This window comes from Aythya fuligula, chromosome 1 (assembly GCF_009819795.1).
Source record: "Aythya fuligula isolate bAytFul2 chromosome 1, bAytFul2.pri, whole genome shotgun sequence".
Taxonomy (NCBI): domain Eukaryota; kingdom Metazoa; phylum Chordata; class Aves; order Anseriformes; family Anatidae; genus Aythya; species Aythya fuligula.
The window spans coordinates 120,266,709-120,283,169 of NC_045559.1; the positions used below are offsets into that span (position 1 = coordinate 120,266,709).

Genomic DNA, 16,461 nt, shown 5'->3' on the forward strand with positions numbered 1-16,461 from the left:
ACAGCTGAGAAAAGAAAACATTCTTGTGAAAAGGCACTTTTGAAGTCTGAAGTGAGGTTTTAAGAACAAAAGATATATTTGTATCATAAAGATTTGCCTTGAATTGTCTCCTTGGAGGGTGGAGGAAGAGAAAGCTAAGTGCATTATTAATGCTGTGCATATCTCATATAGCTCGTCCATACCTGCCTTTCAAATTCAGTTGAATACATTAACATTATTATTTGCTGAACATTTCAGATGGGAGTTTAATATCCCTTTTTATTTAAGAAATGTAGAGAGCTTTACTGCAAACCAAAAGACGGTGAGCTTTGTTTTAGTATAAGCATTCTGCAGCCTTTTCTACATATGCCCTTTACTTCTAATTTGGTTTGACATTGCCATAAAAAGAGGTCTGCTTTTTTGTTTTATTTCAGAGATGATGTCTTATAGATCTTTTTGAGCAAATGCTTATTAGGTTTTAAGATGAAGGCATTTTTTTTTCTACATAAAATACATCAGAATTCTACCTATGTGTAGAATTCTACCGACTTCCATTCGGCATCACAACTGTACTCATGGTTTAGATATCAATAGAATCAAGGTCCTAGTTCATCATCTCCCTCCACAATTTATATAATGTATATTTTAATTAAAGAATTAAGAGTGAGTTTCATGTATACTTGCATAAATGTGTGTTTGGTTGTTTTTTCTTCTTCAGTTGGAGGGGAAAATATTTAATAAAGCATAACAAGTAAATAACTGAAGGCAGAAAAGTTAAGGGATGACAGGGGCTGTCATCGTGGTCCAGAAGACCACTTCACCGGGGAATATGAACTAAGCATATAAACTTGCTATTTTAAGTACTTGCTATTTAAGTTCAGTAGAATAATTTCCTGGTGCTACAGACACTGGGTAGCATGTTTTATTACAATTTGGAAAGGATATGTCAGGTCCTACTGCAACATGTTACCTTCCAGCAGAAAAGATCACAGAATCACACAGAATCACAGAATTTCTAGGTTGGAAGAGACCTCAAGATCAAGATACCACAGAATGGGTGAGAGGAGACAGGGATATACATCTCAGAACCAAACCATGACTATAAGGGACCTGTAGGCTTTTAAAAATATATTGATGCAAATGTAAAGGAAGAATACAACCAAACAGGTGCCCCAAATTTGTCTGAATTATTATTAGTAACATTACTACAAGTCAAGACTGAAACTTTAATCTGTAATAGTGTAATATTTTGTTGAATAATTCTAATAAGTGCTTTATTTTTCTCTGGCAGATGAACGGGAAGATGTTCAAAAGAAAACATTCACAAAATGGATAAATGCACAGTTTGCTAAGGTAATTAATTTATTCTTATTATTTAGAAATCAAAATATATTTTGTGTATTTAAAAAAAAAAAAAGGAAGAAAAAGAAAAAAAATATATTCTTCCATGGAGGCTTATTTTTCAGTATAACAATAAGTTGCAGGTATTACTGAGCTCCACTGACTGATTTATTAGAAACAATGTTCAAGTTTTATTACCTTGATTTCAGTTGGAATTGAAATGTAAGAAGCCATCATCTCCTCAAACTGCTGTCTGCCCAGATTTACTTTGCCTTTTCTCAAACGAGTTGTACAGATACCTTACTGTTTCTTGGACTCCTTTGTTGTATTCTTAATATACCAAGGAGTTTATTCTATTGGGCCTGTCTTTTCTTGTTTCTAGTTGCAATCACAAATTTAACAAAACTATATGAGTTGGGAAGGAGCAAGGTCAAAGATAAGAGGTGTGATTAAGTCAGCAAATAATGGAAATTGATTATAATGTTTTGAAATAGCTACTTTTTGTGAATTCTTATAGAATGGTAAAGACCTAGAAAAAAAAAAAACAAAAAAAAAAACAACTACTTAATGAAGAGTTCTCTACCCCTCTGTAGTATATAATAATTCTATCTTTAATAACAGGTAAAAAATGAGCTCAAGCTATTAATTTGATTAAACATTTTTGAAGTTTGTGGCAGATAATTACTAAACTGTATTTGCCAGTAAAAAATAAATCAACCCTGTAATCTGTAATTTTATCTGCTAGGGAATAATTGGTGATAGAGAATAATGAAATAGTAGCTGTGGTATATTTTGTGTTTAGTCTAGCTTTTGATTATGTCCCATCTGATTCTTCTCATTAAAAAAGAGTAGTAAGATAACCACCATAATGCTGAAAAACATACTCAGCAGTGATGCAGTCAAACAGGGAGTCCCACATGACTTTTCCATGGTCTGGAGCATTTCCTAATAGTGGCTCAAGTGATTTAGACAGCACACATCTGTGTTCAGCATCTTTACAGCAGAGATATCTAACAGTTGGGAGGAAAGGATTAGGATGAAATACAGTTCTGAAGAAATAGTCTCAATCGATTGATGAATTATGAAACAAATGTGAAGTATTATATGTAGGACAGAAGTAAAATGTATGTAAAGGGAAAGGGAAATAACTGTGCTGGCAATAATAAAGCAGAGAAAAGCTCTGGGAAGTGCAGTGAATCACAAACAAAATGAGTCACCAACATGGTACTATTGCAAAAAGGAGGGGGGGAAAAAAAGCAAATTTATTATGGCTGTGATAATGGAAGTGCTTGACAGAGGATGAGAGTTGTAATTATTTTATTTTACTTGGCAAGAGTGAGGCTTTAGCTTGAATAATGTATTATCTTTGTCTTCTACATGCAAAGAAATAGCCCCAGCAGCAGTCATCTGATCTAAGCTAATTTAAAATGGATTGCCAGTTAAGCCTTGTTATGGTCACAGAAATTGTCACAGAAAACTAAAAGTAACTGTTGCTTCTACATCTGAAGAAAATGTGATGTTCTTTAGAATGTTACTTGCTTATAAATATCTGTTTAACAGAATAGCAAAGCTTGTAAGCACTGAGGAAATCTAGTGCAAGTCTGCAGAAGAGGGATGAGAATTATGAAGGTTTTTAAATCTATGACCTATGAACAGATGTTGTCAGTGTTAAGACTCGACCCAGTCATCTGAATGATCTAGATGTATTTCCTCCAATTCTAGTTCAGTGGAGCATATTTTAGCTACCTTTCAGTTCAATTCTATAAATAGTATTTATAGGTATATGTGAACTTGAGTTCAAAAACATCCAAGAGAAATCCTAATCTCCCTCTACTTTATTTGTACTGTGAGGAAGGTCTCCTAAACAATATGGTTCAAGCTTTACTCTGCCTCATGTGTCACCTGTGTTTTAGACAGTGTCTTTCTATTTCAACAATGTATGGAGGAAAACGAAACAAACAAACAACAACAATAAAAAAACTAGAACTTTAAATCTTGGACAAATTGATCTCATCCTACAAAATCATTATGCATAACACCAAAATAGTTTCAGAATAGTCAGTCTGAAAATGGAAATTGCATGTGTCTGGTAAGCTTGATAGTATCTGTTAGCTGCCTGTGTGGTATACATGCAGAAAGCATGGTTTGCTCCTCAGTACGGTCATAGACCATGCAAGTTCTATTTCTGTCTTGGATTTTCAGGACAGAAATACAGAAGACTCTGCTTGTATTGTGCTGTAATATAGACAATAGCTGTGCAGTATCTTGGGACTGTGTTTCTCCCTCTTCTAAAGATTGAGATGTCTTGGGATATGTAGTCTTCAGGACATCGATGTGAAATTTCACTTCATGTGGAATCTACAGCTTATACCCCCTTCTGGTATTGTTTTCAGTTAATGGTTTACTCCTGGTTAACAACTTCGTATCATTGTTAGCTTTGTAAAAGTACAATTGTAGAATTGGTTTACATTCACTTCCATGTGGTTGTAGAGGTGCTCTCTTAAGAAAATTGACCTAAGGGGTCTGAATTAAGACAGAAGAATATATCATGTCACTCATTTCTTTCATCTTTGGAAAGTGTAATCCAGATCATTAGTCAACTGTAAGTTATTTAGGGTTGAATGAAATTGTTTTTAATTTTCCCCAGCCTACTGTTTTTTAAAACAAGCAAACAAACAAAAACTACTTATGGAGTCAAAGTAAAAACATAGTTGTGAATGCTCTAGATCTTAATTTGTGTTGGGTCTGCACCGCACTACCCCAAAGATTGTATTCCTTTCCTGGAAACTTAGTCTATAGACTAGTAGTTTATAGACTGCTAGTGCCTCTCTATGCTTATTCTTTCACTAAGCTTTGAGATGTTTTATGTTTGCAAGCCATTTTCACTAATGTAAATGAAAATGATGTTTCTAATATGAGGAATAGTAAATTGTTGAAAAATAATTTTCCAGTATATGTCATTAGCATAACCTATCAACCCATGTATGGGGGAAAAACAAACAAACAAACACACAAAACACCACACTTGTTCAAATCATAGGCCTGAAGGGAAGTAGTAGTTCTTTTTCTGGCCATGCATGGAGTGACCCTGTAGTTGGAACATGTGTATCTACTTCAGACTCAGAAGCCCTCAGTTCAGCTATGAACTTGTAGCTAAGGAATCTAGTCTGTAAAATGAGATCTGTAAAATCTTTCAACCACATCTTTGTAGTTTTCTGCCCATGATGTGCAGACCCTAAAAACCTCCGAAAAGTCCGTGAAAGAGTACCTAAGAGAAGGTAGCAGAACTGTCAGCAAGATTACAATTGCTGTGGGTGAAGCCATGACTCTTCTCATACTTCTGTTTGCGTGTTGAGTGGGGTGCTCTAAAATAAAAAACTGGGAAGAATTACAGGTCTCTCTTTAACAGCTTTGGAAAAGAGTAGGTTGTTCTCTAATGCTTACTCCTTTTACTAGCCAGAAATTGGATTATATAGAAAATCTGTGCATTAAAGATTGTAATATGTGACTCATCTAAATAAGCAACTCATCAGTGTTTCAATAAGACAAGCCAAAAGTTGGCTTTTAATGTTCATGAGACAAAACACTTAGTAACTCAAAACTATAGGAGAAATTGAAGAATGTAATCCAAGAGACCTTTGTATTTTCCTTGTTCTAACTGTAGACACTTGCATGATTTTCTTTAGTGATAATACCTTCTTGATTTACGATCTAAATGGCATTGAGTAGCTTGAAACTCAAAGCAACTTTAAACACGTGAAACATATTACTTTAATATTTTATTCACAAATATTTTCTCTTTGTCCTCAAAATAATTTTATTTCTAAAGTAATGAGGTTCTGCAGGGTTTACATAAGGGTAGTGCAGGAACATATTGTAACATAGTTTTAAATAATAGAACTATAATTAGAACTTTCATAAAATATATTTCAAGTCCTGGATAATATAGCTTTTGCTTAGATTCCAAACTTTTAAAATTTGAAATAATGAAAGTGAAACACAGAATCTTAACTATGTTTTTTGAGAGAATGCTTCAAATGTAGCAGCTGTCTGATGGAACTCTGAAACATGCACAACTGTTATTGTAACGATGCCTCTACCATATTTTGGTAGAGGCTTGTGTGGCCTTTCTGGTTAAACATTTTTAGTTGTTCATTGCGTAATAGGCATTATTTGCATAGGCAAATACAAAGCATTCCTGAAGATAGAAATGTTCTTTACTTTCATGTAGGAAGGAGTCTATAAATAACAAAATTCCAGGACCAAAACCAAAAACAAACAAAAAGACACAGAAAAGGAAATATATAAATATGTAATATAAATACATGTATATAAATAAATACTGATAATTTATTTTGTTCCCTCACTGTGGAAAAGGTGATTCAAAGTACTGACAATTTTAATAACAGCAATAAAAAGATCTGTTTTCAGTACAGACATGACAATCAGCTAAACAAGGTCAATTTTGGTAGCTTCAATTTATGTTATACCCTTATGGATAACTAGAGGTTTTTTCAACGTATTTTCAACAGCTTAACCTGTAAATGGGTTTCATAAAAGGATGGTAGTTTCTGAATGGTTTTCAACATTTTAAGCTGCAGTATCAAAAAACAGATGTTCATAAAATCACTTGTAAATTCAGAAGTTTAACTGTGTTGTCCACATTTCTGCTAGAAAATGGTAGAAAATTCCACTACATAAGGGAGGCATTATATATGACAGCGCATTTTTTTCATGCAAACACTGGAATAATTAATATTCAATGAGGTAGAGTCAAAAATCAGAGAATAATAGATTTTTAGGGAGAAAAAATGAAGTAGTGTTTGATAATTTCTGTACCTCATGTTTTGGTTATCCACTGTTGTTACTGAACAAGGTAGAATATGAAAATAAATTTAAAGATACCCAATATTTCATTACTGAGCTTCAAGGAAAAACAAGACTCTTCAGTAAGTAATCATTGTGGTGTAAAACTGAAATTATGAAAAATGGCATCTTTTTATACGCAGATGGAAATACTGGGGGGGGGGGGGAAGGTGTGGTTTGTGTGGTGACTGTGGAATTCGATTCCCATTATTGTAGTAATTGTGTGAAGAAACATAATAAAGACATAGCCTGTGCCAAAGATGGCCAGGTTGACAGCCTAATTTAAGACACAGGTGGCTAGTAGAGTAACATTCAGTAAAAAAAAAAAAAAAAAAAAAAACGCTTTTTGCTCATTAAGTTGTTTGAATATTAGCTAGATGGTTTATGCAGGGGTAGCACAAGCTGAGAAGGGTACTCAATGTTAGTCAAACCACATAGCAGTCAAAATACTCTCCTAATTACCCAGTGTTCATATGTGGATTATATGATACGAGGTAAGGGTCAGTCACAGTTCTTCCTCTGCTCTTGAGTTCATGGACAACCTGAAGTTATTCAAGACTCCTGTTCACTCAAGTGGTTTCTTGAGATTGTAGCTTAAATGCCCTCTACATATCACATAATGAAAATGACTGGCACAAATTAAATGTTTACTGACTTTTTGAGGAAGTATGTCAAATATTTAAGGTACAGAGAGACTGAACTTATGTTATTCTGACATCTGATAGAGAAATTTGCACTGCTGCTTTTGCTTACACACCTACCCAGTTTTCTTTGTTATCATTCCAAATGACATCAAATTAAAACAAATAAAAAAAGACACTTGTGACAAAGTGAACTCAAAGAGACGCAGGGTTGGAAGCAGTCTGTTGAAGAAGAGAATAGAGTAGTCTGGTGGGAAAGAGCATAGTTTCATCTGTAATTTATGTGAAAATATGCTAGCCACTGTGGCTAATCTACTCCAAACTTCAGTTTAAATTCATCACCTAAGCCACATTTTTGGACTACAATTAATAATCATGAAAAGGAGCTGGAAGGGTGCTGCAATGAATAACAAACAAAAACAATCAAACAAACAAAAAAGAGGTTTAGAAGGTTCACTGCTTATCCTGTGCAAACTGCTATCTTGATGATTAACCTGCAGCTGCTTCGATGGGTGAGTTAGCAGTAGGAAAATTAAAATTAAATCTTTTATTTAGGGGTTCATATTGGTGTGCTCAAGCTTCATTGATATCTATTGGCACATTGTATTTTCTAGAAGCAGAACAGTAGTCACATATGCACTTCTAGGAGGGGACTGGGAAAGAAGATCCATAATTTTCGCATATAAGAGTAATCATTAGGGTATGCAGGTGGTGTTGGATTTCAGTTTTTAGAATTGATTTCTAACTAGTGCATCACCGTTGCCTTTGCAGCATGAACTTCAATATCATTGTAGAGAATTTCTGAAAAGTTAATTCAGAGTGCTGTGGTTTTACAAGCGATTTACAAGCATTTATTTCCCACACAAAAGCCTATGGGAGAAAGAGAGTGAATAAAACTTTCCTAGCTCCATTTTGCCATGTATTAGCCTGCAGTCATTCCCAGCCAAAAACATTTGCATCTAGCTAATTATTTATACAGTGTGTTGAACCACTAGTTCACTGCATTATATATATTATATATCTATATCTATATATATCTACACTGCAGTGTAGATGTCCCCTCAATCTGCCTAATTCATCCAGCCTTTGAAAGTTGCTCAGCTAAATCACAGAAACCAGAGTGAGCTCTTCCCACATTGCCTGATACTCTGTTCACGCAGAATTAAAAGAGTCAGGAGGTATCTGACCACTCTGTATTTACTTATTTACATATTTTAACAAATGCAAGCTAGTCTCAATTGCATTCATTCTCAATTACAAATTTAAAACAAAACAAAACAAAACAAAAAAAAACAACAAAAAAAAAAAAACGCTTGCTCTTTTAAGTTGAGGTAAAAGTCTTATTGAGAAATGTTGTGTTTCTCAAGACACGAAGTAGAATGTGTTTTAATTTTACTGCATATTCATAATATGGATTGCTTTAAAAGCTTTTGGGTTTGTGCTCATATCCATTTCCTGATTTGGGTCAGTAGCATTATGCTGAATTTCACCAATAAACAAAGTTATGCTCTATTCAACAAAGGAGCACAGATTTGGAGATAAATGTCAAGGAATATTGGATATCCCATGTAAGATAAATTCAGGCATCATTTTATATATTCACCTGTTATTAATCAAAAATTCCAGGACAAACAAAGATGGACTATTAGTAAAACCCTGATATTGCATCTGTGGTGAAACCCTGATCAAATCTTTAATGGCAGCATACTAAAAGTGGATACTGTAGATGTCAGCTGAATCATAAACTAAGCATTGGTAATACCTGCAGAAAACTGTCAGAAAATCGTACAGTTTTAAAATTGCATCATGTTTGTAGTAAGTCCAGAAAACTTAAAATTCATATTATTTGTTATTGGTAAGACAGCAAGATTGATATTCATCTATCCTAAATACCTAATTAGTCTGTTCAGTTTTGTTCTCTGTTGATAGCCTTTTAAGATGCTTCTCACGGTGAAGGTGATGAGTAAGAGTAGTTTACTAAGGTGGAAGCCAAATGACTTTCCTCTTCTACATTGTGGCAAATAACCAGAACTCTCATTGAAGATTAATAGTGCTTAACTTTTCTTTTCAGCTGTGTGATCAACACTACCCTTGGGATACATACTGTTATAAAATACCAGGCTTCCTTATGCCAATAATCTTTTTATAATACGTCTTGCAAGAGCACACCAAAGGTCCATCATGTCTATTCTGTGTTATTAAAGCAATAGCTTTTCATCTTTTTTCAAAGCTAAATGTTGTTCAAACCCAGTATAGAAAGCAGATTTGCATTGTGAAGTGTTAAATTATTTTCCTTTTTTTGGATGTCTCCAGAATACACAAGTGTCAGGCAAAGCACAGGCTCAGAATTATTTGCTATTTTTTATAGTAAACTTCCTGTTAGGTGCCCAATGTAGAGGCTTGGATGCTGTCAGGGAATAAAATACAGGATGAATCCCTTTGCATTTACTCTGAAAGCAAGGAACACCAGAAATTGCTTGGTGTCTCAATGCAACATGACAAGAACAAAGCACTGTTTAAGAGGGAGGTCTTCTCTATTTCAACATCAGAAGTGCAAGCTGCATGACCCACTGTGGCAGTCACTCAGCTGGAGATGCCTTTAAAACTGTCAGTACCAGTCCCTTGCACTGAAAACCCAGAAGGTACAAAAATGTATTTGGTTATGCTTCAAAGGCTCAACAACAGATATTTGAAGTAAACAAAAGACTAATGGGACTCTCTGTATTGTTCATGGTTGTGTTTTCTTATTTTTAAAAAGCTGGTGTTCAAACAATGGAGGTGTTGCTACGTGTGTGGGAAGGGATGGGGTTCTCAAAGGTTTTTCTACTGTAACATTCTCCCTTTGCCAGGAGACTACACCTTTGCTTGCTTTTTTTCCCCAAAACATCTAAATGACCACAATTAAACAAGACAGCTCTTGGAGAGCAGATTGTTTTCACTTTGATGAGAAGTGAAACTTCTCCTTCCACTCTATTATCTGTGGGTCTTTCGGCAGGCTCAGGGAGCGTGGTTACTCGCCATGTCTCTCAGCGGACCCTTTGCTTGCAAGCTCAGAGCAGCTCTGCTCCCTTGACTGCACAAGCAGGGACATGTTTTCTCTGCTTTCCCTTCACATGCTTAAATTCAAAACTAGCTACAGTTCAGGAGCAGCTCTTCCTTATGGAGTGTGGGGTCTGTCTCCAGCAGAGCTTTATGTCCACCTCAGAGCCTAACCCTGGTGGTGGCCATGCAAGCTCCAGGCAGGGCACCACGGCCACCCTGTGCTTCTGGACAGCAGCCTGAAGTGGGGAAATCTCCAGCAGTTAGAAAGCATTAGAGCTGTCACTGCTACAGCCTAGCCACTGAAAATGATGTAATATTCTTGGTATCTTTTATTTGCACATATAAAGGGTGTGTTTCTTTTTGGAATCAAATTTTAAGGCTTAAAATATGTTTTCCACTGTAGGTGACTTCCCTTCCACAAAACACATGAAAGCAAATTATCTTAAACAATAAGCATTTGCCTGACCACACATTTTCACCATTAGAAACGTCTGAATGAATGCAGACTACATATTAAACATTTCTAGAATAATGTAGTATGCCTGACATTTAATTTGAAACTTCAGAGATTAGTGGAATTAGGAAGCTTGACTAAAATATATACACTTCTATTATGTTAAAATCTTTTGTTTTTGCATTCTTGTTTTTGTAGCCATTCTTGCAGAATAACAAAGGTTCCCTCAGATGCATCAAACATGCCAAAGCAAGCAAAGCAATCGCTACTGTTAGCAATAGAGGGCACTGGACTTTCATTTCTAATATATCTTACTGGAGAAGAAAATACTCATGTTAAATCCACTGTTTTCCTGCTCAGATCTGAACTTGCACCTCATAGTCTGTTATTCAAATCCTCATATATTTTTACTGCACTTACTCTAAGTCAAAAGTATTCATCTAAATAAAACTAAATAGAAAGCTGTTCTCTTGAAGTTATTGTGTAAGTATCTTGGGGTGGGAGGAGCAAGCTAAATATAGCACTACAATATTGGTCTCAGTGGTGCATATGTCTTGCTTGCAAATTTGTAAACATTTACAAATTTGCATGATTGTTGCTGGCAGTAGACATCATCATTTCCGTGCTCAGAATTCATTACCATTACATCTAATCATCTTCAAAACCTCCAAAGCAAAACTCTTCATACAGGCAAATAAGGCTTTAGTGAATTTATACTCATGCTGAAAGTTCAAAAATAAAAACATGAGAAAACAACATTTTGTTTGAAACCACTTACTTTATATTATGTAAATACATGGAAGCTCAAGCAGATCGTACAAACCATTCCTCCTATCTGCAAAACATGCATCACATTCAATGGAGAGGGGAAAAGAGAAGGTACAAGCACGTACACTTAGGAGTGTGGACAGGAGTGGGACAGGAGTGGGACACCTATCCAGCATACCTCTTTGTCTCAGTGTCACGGCATGCTAGTCAGTGAGGCCGAAAGTCAGGGGTTAGTTTGTCAACTACCAGCCCGGCTGCGTGCTGTAGCCCCCAGGTGGGACCTCTGGTGAGCCACTGCCCTCCCTGCTGCTGTGTATCATTCTTAAAACTTCTGCCTGAGGTCCTAAGTCTATCTTGTGGCTGTCAGCCAGTCTCACTTCTTTCAAGGGGCTGGCTTTGAAATCAGGAAGTTTGGCCACTCCTCCTATGTTTGTACACATGAAATATTTTTCAGTAAGAATGTCTTTGCAAAACTCCCCAAACCTCAAAATACTCAGTTTTAGACAGACTGTGTTCATGTTATAGAGTGCATTTTTGGATTGTGATGTTTCAATGCTGGTGGTGATTAGATGGTTCTCAGTTCTGTAGGTACTTATATTTTTGTGTACTGCTTTCTTTATTATGCTTTGAATACCTGTGTTGTGCACAAAGAATTTTTATACCTTCAAAGGATATACTGATGGACATGATTTTATACCTTCATCAAACTCAACTTTTACTGTGGTTAATTTCTTTAAACCATTTGCCTGTATTTTAGGTCCTACTGTGGCATGAAAACATAGAAGATGATACTATAAAAGATGTTCCTATGGTAGAAGGACATTATTAGAAATAATAATGTTATTTGTACATAGTTGCAAATAATTTTATTTGCACAAGACCTTGTATATTTATTTTTACATCTCAAGGTGCTCAGTCAGATCTTGGTGGTGTTTCCAGCCCAGCACCTCAAGACTATGTGTAACTGTTATAGCTGCTTTACTCTGTTCTTTCTCTGATCATATATATGTATGGGCCCTTTTGAAAGGGAAAGACTGTGACCTTGAGCAGTCTTTCTGTGCAAGTTATTTCTCAGCAGCAGTGGTAAAATTGATGCAGGTGCCCTATTAAGTCTGTGCTTAGAGAATTAGGCATTTAAAAAAAATATATATATATATTTTTTTTTTTTCCAGCTCTGGAAAGGTTACCTGATTTGTAAATCTTTTTTTTCTTGTTTCAGTATCCCAGTCCAATTAAATATTGATATTCACATGACTGACTTTGCTAATACTTTCAATTTTTTCAAAGATCTACATGACAGGTGTTATTACACAGAATAGCCATTTTTCTTTTCTATTCTCTTTTCATAGTGTGTTTGATTGATTTGCCAGTTTAAACCCATCACATTTACTTCCTGGTAATAGTGGCAGGCACACACAGCTAAGTTAAAAATAGGATACTTTTAGTGTCCTCAAGTACTTAGCATTGGTTCTGTTGAAATTAAGTGTTTAGAGAAGACATTTGGAAATCATCTTAAAAAATATAAAATATCTTTATATAAGGTTATCAGATGTGGCTTTTTACCATTGCATATGCTTTTGAATAATGAAACAGCTTTCAATAAATTTCTTCTAGTATTTTTGCATAAGGGACAGTACATCTCTTTTTTGATATGTTGTGATCTTTAAGCTTCAGCTTAGAAGCAAGTTGACCAGTGCCATAATTATTGATATATAATTATTCATATAGAATAAATGAGTGTTTGTATTCTTACCTGTGTCTTTTCCATATAAATACTAAATATTACTCTTATATACTGTATTAAAAGCTATATTTAGGTTTGATAAGAGTTAGGAGTAAATGCTGCATGTCCTTGAGGCAGTTAAAAATAAAAAGACATTCTTCATAAAGTGAAAATTATATCTAGATAAGTAAAACAGAAAAAGACTGTCTCTGGATAGTTGCAGTTAATAAGAGAGTTTAAAATAAGATTTTTTTTTAATGCTTCATTACTATTTTGGGGGGAAAACTTCTATGCTAAGAACTTAAAAATTAATAAAACCAGCATTTTCTAATACCTCACTTGCAGGAAACATGCCGGGGAGTCAATAGCAGGCTACTAGATGATCAGCCTTTTTCAGTCATGCACACATGAATCATACTGACTCATTTGTGTAACTGACCACACAACCCACCACCTTTTAAGCCATCAGTGGCAGCTGACAATCATGGCCTCCCATGTGGCTCAGCAGGTGACAGAGTGATGGTGCCCACGCTGCTGGTGGTGGTGGGTGAGTGCAGGTGATCCCAACATGCACTCTTACCAAGTTGGACCTGGCTCCACACACATAGCTTATCACATTGGTGTCTGGCCCTACTCATGATCTCCTCTGGGTCTGCTATGGTTAGTCCTTACTTTGGTGATCTCTGGTCTCACGTGGCATCACATAGATCCCCCAGTTGGATATTTCCTCGTTCATCTTGCCATGTTTTTATTCATTTTTATTGTTTTCCCTCAGGTAATATGTTAAATCACCTTAAAGGCTAACAGTTGCTTTTTGTTGGTAGTGGTGGACCACTCATATGAAAGCTATGGTTTGCATGATTGTCTGGGGAAAAATTGAGGTGGTAAGGGAAGGTCACAGGTTAGTAGCTAAACTTTTTCTACATTTTCTTGCTCTGGAGGAGATAAGGAAGCTTCCTTCATTAGTACATTTCTTTGCACAGCATGATTCTGAGGATCTGTCTTAAGTTCAGTGGCATTAGAAGTCACTTCTAAAAGGAATAGAAGTACAAAATCGCAGCAAAAAGTGAATCCAAGGAAACATGTATAAAACTAAGCCGTTAATTTTGTTTGCAATCTGTGGCTTATTTAAACCTAGTAACCAAAAAATTGAGAGTGTTATTGATGCTCATATGCACTTGGGGAGCTATAAACAACTGTTTCTAGATGTGGCAGTAATGGTGCAAATTTAGACACATTTCACAATTGCATTAATTCTTCAAAGGAGTCCATACTAATACATACATGCAAGTGATACAGAAAAAAAGTGAGTATCTGTAAATATTATATTTTCCTCTTGAAAAGATGAAATGGAAAAGACCTTGTGTTTCAAAAAGCTCTTTGCTGTAAGACAGAAAACAAAGGATAGAAATGAAGTCAGCTTGCACAATGGAGAAAGGTTAGCAGTGGAGGTGCATGCAAATCTGTGTTGGGATGACAATTATCTGGTAAAGTGATATGGCAGAACTACTGATGATTCAGAATCATTCAGGTCAGACAGCAGGCCTTCTGCAAGCCTTTGGTTGTTTACATGATACTGAGTGGCTACGTGATTAAAAGGCAAATGACAATCAGTACCTGTTTAAAAGAAGAAGAAGAAGAAGAAAAAAAACACACACAAAAACAGATAACACTTATGTTGTTTTTGCCTTTCTGCATATTATATATCCTAAATGATGTGTTACTACCCAGAGCAGTCTACAATTAGTCTCATATCTTGCCCTATGAAGGTCAAAAAACCTCGTTCATTTAGTTTCTGATCTTTCAAATGATATCAGCATGAAGTGTAACTCCATCTTGAATATTCTGAACATTATAGAGTTTAGGAAATCCCTAACTGTAATCTCACTGAAATTAGGGCATTATTCTGAAACAATATATGATTTAATGCTTGTCCTATTCTTCTTCTTCTTCTTTTTTTTTTTTTTTTTTTTTTTTTTCTTAAGGTTTCTGTGCTGGCCACCAGCAGAGATGGATGAACTTAGAAGAGCCCTTGGTTTGCCCAAAATAGCAGTTCTTATTTTACCCACTTACAATAATTATATGCTAATTATGCATTAGAATATTCAAGATTTTTTTTCCCCAGGAAATGAGGATCTCTTCCCACAGTGAGATATTAATGACACTATATTTAGCATAACATAAAAATGGCCCTCCTAGGCATGGAAATAGTAATCCAAAAGCTGGAGGCTAGGCTGACTCCAGCTGTGACAGAGCAATGAACACACCCCAACTCACTTCTGGGTGGGTGAGGAAATTCAGCATGCTGGGAGGCAGGAATGAATGCAGGGCCTGGAGTAGGCACACAACGGCCAGATGCCTTTATCTTTACATAAAGTCTAGCTACAAAGAGCCTGGCTCAGGAAGTGGTCTGTGGTTATTTATCCCCTTCACTTGGCCCAGCTCCAAGTGCAGCCCACAAGAAGGCCTGGATCATATCTTCCATTCTGTAGTCTCCCCAGTCTTCTATCCACATCAAACATATTCACCCCATCATATCCTTTGGCAGAAATTTAAGGAGAAATTCTGCAATGGAAGTCTCTGTTTTGATTCAGGCTCAAACTGAGAAGGGCCACAGGACTGGGAGTGGAGCTTGAGTTTATTGTGCCAGATGAAGCAGACTCCTCAAAGTTTAGACTGGGGAAAGCCTAGCTGTATCTAAGCAAAAGTCTGAAGTTGCGGATAGGGTTCATTATTGTCAAGAAATGGTAGAGCTGATACAGTACTAAAAATCTGGAAAATACTACTCAGAAATTTAAACAAGCCATTCCCCTGTTCTGATCACATAAGAATGATAAATAAATATTATAATGATGGAAATCCGGAAAATGAGGTTGCTGAGATTCAGGATAGAGAAAGAAAAAAAAAAAAAAATGAGGTGTCCTTGAGCTTGCATTAAGCAATTAATTCAGTTTTCTTTTTTACTTTTCATTCTCTAAATACTGTAGAGTTAAGCGTGAAATCCAAAATGGTCTCTACTTGCATACCAGAGCATATTCAAAATGGATTTAATATTTCCATTCAAAAGTCAGTACCAGAATATGCTTATTACATGATTTGGAGCTCTATTGTGTAATCTTTGATTAAATATCCCCAATTATTAAATGCTTACTTAAACTTGGAGGAAGAAAAAAAAAAAAGTAAACCCTCAAAGCAGAAATTATTATCCTTACAAAAAATGCACCAAACATTGTCATCCCTGAGAATCTAGGATGGTGAGGTGATCACTTGGAAATTAATTTTGTCTTTTCGATTTAAAAATCCTATTCAATGTGATTTTTAAAAATTGCTTGAATATTGAACACTGTGGCTACTATGTTCTCTTTGTTACTACAGCAGATGTTTTTTCTAACTTGCCAGGAAATAGTGAAAATACACTTGAAAACTTCAACATTTCAGAACCCTAAGTGATATTCAGTGACCTTCTACGCCATGCTAAGCTATTTGGTTAGATTTGCCCATTAGCTAAAGGGAGAAGACTAGTATTAAACAAGCTCTGTTTTTTCCCTTGTGTTTTTCTGGTTGATTGAAGATGTATTCAGTTTGTGGGCTGACAGGAAAAGTATATGGAGAAGGTCAAACAGGTTACAAGTATCTTTTAAATCTTA

The 16,461-nt window shown here is 35.6% G+C and overlaps 1 protein-coding gene across 3 annotated transcripts in view; it reads left to right on the forward strand.

The window, feature by feature from the left end:
* Positions 1-1,264: 1,264 nt before the first annotated feature.
* The window catches only part of DMD (dystrophin), a 958,404-nt gene continuing 943,207 nt past the window's right edge, over positions 1,265-16,461 (forward strand). For all 3 annotated transcript variants that reach the window (XM_032193124.1, XM_032193145.1, XM_032193154.1), the window contains exon 1: positions 1,265-1,332. The gene's annotated coding sequence lies outside the window, so the exon portion shown is untranslated. The remainder of the gene's footprint in view (positions 1,333-16,461) is intronic.